This window comes from Bison bison, unplaced genomic scaffold (assembly GCF_000754665.1).
Source record: "Bison bison bison isolate TAMUID 2011002044 unplaced genomic scaffold, Bison_UMD1.0 scf7180017864535, whole genome shotgun sequence".
Classification (NCBI taxonomy): domain Eukaryota; kingdom Metazoa; phylum Chordata; class Mammalia; order Artiodactyla; family Bovidae; genus Bison; species Bison bison.
Window position 1 is genome coordinate 5329254 of NW_011495084.1, and position 7588 is coordinate 5336841.

Genomic DNA, 7588 nt, shown 5'->3' on the forward strand with positions numbered 1-7588 from the left:
GAGGTCCCAAAGTACTGGAGTTTCAGCTTTAGCATCAGTCCTTTCAAAGAAATCCCACTGGAGCATATTGCCAGTATTTACTGCAGTGATCTTCTCCACACCGGGATTGAACCTGTATCTCCTGCATCTCCTGCATTGGCAGACAAATTATTTACCACTGCACCACCTGTGAAGTCCATTAGTACCAAATTATAATTTACTAAATTTAATTTAGGATTTAATTATTATTTATTCTTGAATAAACCTAAATACATTTAAACTTTGATATTTAACACAGTAAAAATCCAATGCAATATATTTAAAATATGTGACAAAATGGGAGGAAATTACAATAAATTTGAATGTACACATACATATATAAATATGTATAAAGAAAAATTATCGTGTACTTATCCTCTTAGCATTTAAGCTTTCTACTAAACATTAGTTTAAAATATGGGTTTGGCCAATAATTGGTATATCAGTTACATTGAAAGTATCTGCAAAAGACTTTACTATATATAAGAAGGGAGGAAAGAAACAGACACTTAAAAAAAGAAAGGTAAAACTATATGGGGAAATAAATTCAACTTATTAGGATGCCATGCAAGTAACTCTAGATAGTCCTGTAGCAGAGGCTAGCATTCCACCAATTAATTTGTGAGCCAAACAATTAATCAAAGAATTGGAAGTATTTACTGGGGAGCTATACATAGATGCTGGTACTTACATTCTTAGAAAAACACATTCCAGAGGTTTAAACTGGCTGCTAAATCTACCATGTATTACTGGTTGTCAGAGAAAGCACTGTAGCATAAGGGTAATGGAGACCAGATTCAAAACCACAAGGAAGAAAATTATTGCTAAGTTGGTAGTAGTCACATTCTGTTAATCTGGATTATAATTTGTAGGCAAATATTTGTTAAAATATATTCATGTGAGTGAAATATATATGCATTGTTATTAAAAGTGCATTGATATCATGTATTAATTTTTTTCACTACTGGAGTGACAATTATAATTAGATCATAAGTTCCTAAACATGTCAGTGACTTGCACAATGTTTGCTAAATAATCTTATATGAAAAAATAAGAGGGAACTCTGTCTTAATTTCATTATACCAAAAAAACAATAGAATGAGCAATCTGACCATAGTTTCTTAAGCTAAAAATGAAAAGGGGAAGGGTTGTGCAATAAAACAAATAAGCAAAAATCATAATTATTTCTAGCACAGTTAATGTGGAAATAAATTTGTCTTAAAAATATAAATACTGTTAAGACTAATTAAAATAAGCAAATATATTCAAATTAGGAGTGAGAGAGACAATATTAACCATATACAGTAAGGTGTTCATTGCTGCTGCTGCTGCTAAGTCGCTTCAGTCATGTCCGACTCTGTGCGACCCCATAGATGGCAGCCCACCAGGCTCCCCCGTCCCTGGGATTCTCCAGACAAGAACACTGGAGTGGGTTGCCATTTCCTTCTCCAATGCATGAATGTGAAAAGTGAAAGTGAAGTCGCTCAGTCATTTCCGACTCTTAGCGACCCCAGGGACTACAGCCTACCAGGCTCCTCAGTATATGGGATTTTCCAGACAAGAGTACTGGAGCAGGGTGCCATTGCCTTCTCCAGGTGTTCATTAAAGTATAATATAAAATACTAGTATGTACATATATTAAAATGTAAGATTTCTGAAAATCTAAGTATTATCAATATCAACAAATAAATAGAAATGTTAAATTGATGAAATATTAAGCAAAATGATTCATCATTTGCCAAATAGATGTTAAAGGATATGCACAGGCTGAGATACAATGGTAGGATTTTTTTCAATCTTTCATAAAAAATAATTCTCCTGTAATATGTACTTTTAGGTAATAAAATATATGGACTTTCCTCAATATTATATTAACCCAGAAACAAAGGAAAAAATTCAGATTAGTATAAGCTAAATTCTTACCCTATTTCTCTTCCTCTCTTTTTTTTCCTCTCTACCCCCTCTTTTTTCTCTGTATGTGTATAAATATATATACATTAAGATAAGTGTATATTACATTTGTAGATTTAAGCATTGTTCTGTAAGAAATGGGTAAACCAAATAGAAACATTTATAAGGATATCGGAAACTATCAATCAACTTGTCCTAACTGACATATATATATAATACTTGGCCCTCATAAAAACTGCAGAACACATGGTCTTTTCAAATGTATATGAAACATTCATTAAGATGAGTGTCCCCTGGAGAGGAAAATGGCAACCTACTCTAGCATTCTTGCCTGGGAAATCCCATGGACAGAAGAGTCTGGCAAGCTATAGTCTGTGGGGTCACAAAGAGCTGGACACGACTGAGCATGCACACATGCGTACCGAGCCATGTAACATGTCTCAGGACATTGAAAGTGACTGAAAGTATACAAAATGTGTTCTCTGATCACAAGAGAAATCTATAACAAATATATATTTAAAATATGTAGAAAATCTACAAATATAGGAAATTAACTGTGACACTTGTAATCATCCATTGAGAAAAAAAAAAAAAAACATTGCAAAATGAATCGAAAGGCATTTAAAATGAATAATAAAAATATATATAAAATTTTAGGGGATGCAATTGCAGCAATACTTAGAAATCTTCAGTTTTTCATGTTTATCTAAGAATGTTTAATCGATGAGCTATGAATTGTTTCTTTTTAAGGAAGGATTAATTAACATAAAGCAAGCAGAAGGAGAACTGAAAAATATGTGAAATAGAAAACAGACAAGCCATAAAGTAAATCAATGTAATATAAAACTAGTTCATTGGGAACATCTCTGGCTGAAGAGAACATAGATTTTTAATACCATGAATGAAACAGAGGCCACCAATAAAAATTTTTCAGTTATTAGATTATAAAACATATTTTGAAGAAAGAATAAATTTATCAACTTTACATAAAATGAATAAGTTTCTTAAGAGAAACAGTTTACCAAGAATATATTTATTAAATAAATTAAATATAATAATAAATACTTTTCCAGAAAGAAAATTCTGGGTCAATATTGCATAATGGTGAGCTCAAACATTTGATGAAAAATTAACATAACTGAAAACTAAGGAAGAAAAAAAATCAGAAAAAAACTGAATGAAAGATTTTATCAGACATTTCACCAAAGAACATATATGGATAGCAAATAGCACATGAAAAAATGCTCACACTATTTGTCATTATGGATATGCACAGTAAAATTAGATACCACACCAAGTAGAATGTCTAAAATTTTAAATATATATATAACATTAAGTATTGGTGAGTACTGCAATTACTGAAGTTTAATACTTTGAGTTGCAGTATAAATGATTCAGTCACCTTAGAACATAGTTTAGCAAGCTATATAATGTTAGACATATATTTACCCTGTGACCCAGTAGTTCACTCTTAGTTATTATACAGGCAGAAATTAAAACATAGTTTCTAAAATAATTTATATAAAAACTCATAATAGCTGTATTTCTAGAAGTCACAAACTTGACATAATAACTTAAAAATAAATTGTGGTATATTCATATAATGGACTAATCAACCAAAAAGAAAAAGTGAAGATGTACACATTAACATGATGATTCTCAACAAAATTATGCTAACTGACACAATCCAGACACAAGTATATACATCAATTTCTATTGACATGACATTTTAGAATAGGAAAAACTAGTCTATAGTTATAAATCATATTGATTTCTGTCTTGGGTGGAGGATGATGACAGATTGAAATCATAATGAAGTAATCAGAGTTCTGGCATACAAAATGGAGTCAGATAGCCATTGACGATCTGGTCTCAGACCAGCGCCCGGAACCTGAACTTTCTGAACTATATACAGTACCAAACTTAATTATATCCCCCATCATTTTTAGAACAACATCGACTGGCTTCCTTGGTGGCTCAGACAGCAAAGAATCTGCCTGCAATGCAGGGGACCCAGGTTTGATCCCTGGGTCGGGAAGATTCCCGGGAGAAGGAAATGGCTGCCCATTCCAGAATTCTTGTCTGGAAAATTTCACAGACAGAGGAGCCTACAGTCCATTGGGTCACAAAAGGTCTGACATGACTGAAAGACTAACACTTACTAGCTGCAACTTTGTTTTATTAATAACTATGTAGCCATTTTGAACTTCAACCAATTCTTGCTTAACCAGCAGCCCTCCTCCTTGCCAGCTGCAATAATAATTCTTGACAAACAACTTATGTTACTAACTGTGGCCTTGCAGTTTTTACCTTTTTATAAGTTTCCTCCATTTCTTAGTTGAGTGGAACACATTTCAAGTGCCTCTGGACCTGGTGCTTTTCAGGCTGCAGTCCTAGCAAACCACAAATAGATGCCTGTTTATTTCAGTCAGGTCTTTGTTTCTGAAACTTTGGTTAACACCAGAAAGAGAATGATGGGAGTAGAGGCACAAGTGGAGTTTTAAGCTTTTATACTGTGATTGGTGTAGTGGTTACATGGGTGAATAAATTTATCAAAGCGTATCAAAAATACACTTAAGAATGGATTCATTTTACTGTATATAAAGGATACTTTGGTAAAACTGACTTTAAAAAGGAATTGTGAAAAATCTACCTGGACAGAACTATAAACCGAAAATCTCAACAATTACTTAAAAATGCAGAAAGATACTGTACTTCTGGTCCAAGAATTCATTATTGAAAATCTATTTTCTCAATTCACATAATTTGCAATTTCAATTACATTACTGATTTTTTTCCCCCTGACAGTCACAAATGGGTTTAAATGTTTATTTGGAAGGAAATAAAGGAAGAAAATAAAGTTTTTTGAAAGAAATGATGATAGAATACTTGCCCCAATAGATATTAAAATGTTCTCTAAAGAGATAATGTTAACAGTGACATATCAGACAAAGTGTAGTAAAAAGCTATAATTTAAAAATGTATAAATTATAGAACAGTGGCTTAAGTTTTAGTAAAAATACATCTTCCATTACATGTTATACAAATATCAGAAATAAAATTAAATTAATTAAACTCAAGGAGTAATTTTATCTTTAATATAAATTAAATACTATATTAAATTTAATTATTTTAATTGAGCATAATTAAACATTTTACATAAAATGTTCATTAAATGAAGATAGACTTTCTCATTATCAAGTCTATATCAAGAAGTCAGACAGGGAAATGATTAATAACTAAAAACAGAACTACCTTGTTTGTGCTTAGTCACTCAGTCATGTCTGACTCTTTGTGACCCCATGGACTGTAACCCACCAGGCTCCTTTGTCAATGGAATTTTCCAGGCAAGAATACTAGAGTAGGTTCTCATTTCCTAACTCAGAATATCTTCATGACCCAGCAATAGAACCCACGTCTCTTTGCATCTCCTGCACTGGCAGGTGGATTCTTTACCACTGTGCTACCTGGGAACCAAACTACCATGTGATCCAGCAATTCCACTGCTGGGTATGTATCTGAAAAAAAATTCAAAAAGATATATGCACCTCAGTTTTCTTGCAAGCATTATTTAGAGTTGACAGGATATGGAAACAACCTAAGTGTCCCTCAACAGATGAACGGATAAAGACATGTGGCATATATACATATATACATGTATATATATATAACATGCACAGAGAGAGAGATGGACCTGGCACTATGCTAAGTGAAATAAGTCTGAGCAAGAAAGACAAATACTGTATGACATTACTTATATGATTAACCTAAAGCATACAGAAACTAGTGAATGCAACAAAACGAAACAGACTCACAGATATAGAGGACAAGCTAATGGTTACGAGTTGGGAGCACGAGAGGGGTCATATAGGGCTGGATAAGGTGGAAGGTTTCTTTATCAGGTGAGCTACCAGGGCTTCACTGGTGTCTCAGACAGTGAAAGATCCCTCTGCAAATGTAGGAGAAGTGGGTTCAATCACTGGTAAGGAATATACCCTGGAGAAGGAAATGGCAACCCATTCCAGTATTCTTGCCTGGTTCTTGGAGAAACCCATGGACAGAGGAGCCTGGCAGACTACAGCCCATGGGGTCACAAAGTCTGACACGACTGAGTGACTAAGCACATACACAGGTGGAAGGTACAGTTGGCTGTAAGATAGGATCAAGGATGCACTCACAACATGGAGAATATAGCCAATGTTTTCTAATAACTAGGCAGAAAGAAACCTTGCAAGATTATATAAAAAATTCAGAGTGAAATTTATTAAAAGAAGTTGGATATTTATTTATTTTTTCTTTTGGTGTAAAACTTGAGTGTAGTTAAGGGTACTAAACTTAAACTAAACTAAAACTAAAGTGTGCATTCACTGAACTTTGACCTCTGTAACTCAGCCTGTTAAGATACAGAATATTATAATCATTTCAGAAAATTCTGCAATATCTTTGCCAGTCAATTTTCTGGCAGGCTGTGAGGCTGTTAGGCTACTAATGTCATGATTATTTTTCCATCATATGTTACTTTCAGAATTTCAAGTAAAAGAAATCACACATATACTGTTTTCTATACGATGTTTTAGCCAGGGTTTTGAGACTCATCTTTGTTGCTTTATATATCAGCCATCAGTATCAGTTCAGTTTCTCAGTTGTGTCCTACTCTTTGCAAGCCCATGATCTGCAGCATGCCAGGCCTCCCTGTCCATCAGCAACTCCCGGAGTTTACCCAAACTCATGTCCATTGAGTCCGTGATGTCATCTAACCATCTCATCCTCTGTCATCCCACTCTCCCCCTGCCTTCAATCCTTCCCAAAATCAGGGTCTTTTCAAATGAGTCAGTTCTTTGCATCAGGTGGCCAAAGTATTGGAGTTTCAGCTTCAACATCAGTCCTTCCAATGAACACCCAGGACTGATCTCCTTTAGGATGGACTGGTTGGATCTCCTTGTAGTCCAAGGTACTCTCAAGAGTCTTCTCCAACACCACAATTCAAAAGCATCAATTCTTTGGCACTCAGGTTTCTTTATTCTCCAACTCTCATATCCATACATGACTACTGGAAAAACCATAGCCTTGACTAGTTGGACCTTTGTTGACAAAGTAATGTCTTTGCTTTTTATTTATTTTTAATTTAATTTAATTTTTAAACTTTACATAATTGTATTAGTATTGCCAAATATCAAAATGAATCTGCCACAGGTATACATGTGTTCCCCATCCTGAACCCTCCTCCCTCCTCCCTCCCCATACCATCCCTCTGGGTCATCCCAGTGCACTAGCCCCAAGCATCCAGTATCGTGCATCGAACCTGGACTGGCATCTCGTTTCATACATGATATTTTACATGTTTCAATGCCATTCTCCTAAATCTTCCCACCCTCTCCCTCTCCCATAGAGTCCATAAGACTGTTCTATGCATCAGTGTCTCTTTTGCTGTCTCATACACAGGGTTATTGTTACCATCTTTCTAAATTCCATATATATGCGTTATTATACTGTATTGGTGTTTTTCCTTCTGGCTTACTTCACTCTGTATAATAGGCTCCAGTTTCATCCACCTCATTAGAACTGATTCAAATGTATTCTTTTTAATGGCTGAGTAATACTCCATTGTGTATATGTACCACAGCTTTCTTATCCATTCATCAGCTGATGGACATCTAGG